The sequence below is a fragment of the Onychomys torridus genome, chromosome 10, assembly GCF_903995425.1.
Source record: "Onychomys torridus chromosome 10, mOncTor1.1, whole genome shotgun sequence".
NCBI lineage: Eukaryota > Metazoa > Chordata > Mammalia > Rodentia > Cricetidae > Onychomys > Onychomys torridus.
In genome coordinates this window covers 9382814-9383666 of record NC_050452.1, presented here as the reverse complement: position 1 = coordinate 9383666, position 853 = coordinate 9382814, and positions in this window count along the sequence as shown.

The following is an 853-nucleotide window of genomic DNA, read 5'->3' as shown; positions in this document are numbered from 1 at the left end:
TCTTTGTCTTACCAGAAACCCAAGCTAATGTCTGAATTTAACAGCCATAGCAAGTGGCAGATACACAGTAGAAAGAAGGTAAGAAAATCTGAAATAAAAACATTTACAAGCCCACAATTCCCTCTTCCACCATTACCTAGGAGTGTAGGGACCTAGACTGTGGGACTGTGGGACTGTGGGACCATAGTAGCATGAGAAGACCTCCACAGAAAATGAATCCAGCCTGCGTGGACTCACTATCAGAGGACAATATTTCAGCAGCCCACAGACAGATCTAGAAGAGAAGAAGACCCCATATTGGAATGAACATCATCCCCTCACATACTATTGGGACCTGCCTTTGAGCAGGGCATCAGAACCTGGACGTGGCACAGGATCAGATGGAAACAAGAGACCACAAGCCACACAAACTGTGTGGATAGCAGCAGCAGTGTGGTGAAGGAGTCTTAACACCCCAGACATGACTACAGTCTGAATGGATTTAGGAAGTTTGTGACAAACTTGGTGTACTATCTTGGGATCAGCAAGATGGCTCAGTGGGTAAAGGCTGCCATGCCTGACAACCTGGTACTGGCACACATGTGGTTTATAGATATGCATACAGGCAAAATATCCATAATATAATTAAAAAAAACAACTAAAGTATAGTGTCAGGCTTGGAGATCAGTAATTCAATGATTAGGAGTTCTTACTTCTCTTGTAGAGGGTTCAGTTCCCAGTATCTACATCACATGGCTCATGACCACCTGTAAATCCAGTTTCAGGGGACCCACCCTTTGGGATCCACCAACACCTGCAAACATGAGGTACACATAAATTCACATGGGCACACACACATATACATAAACTTAAA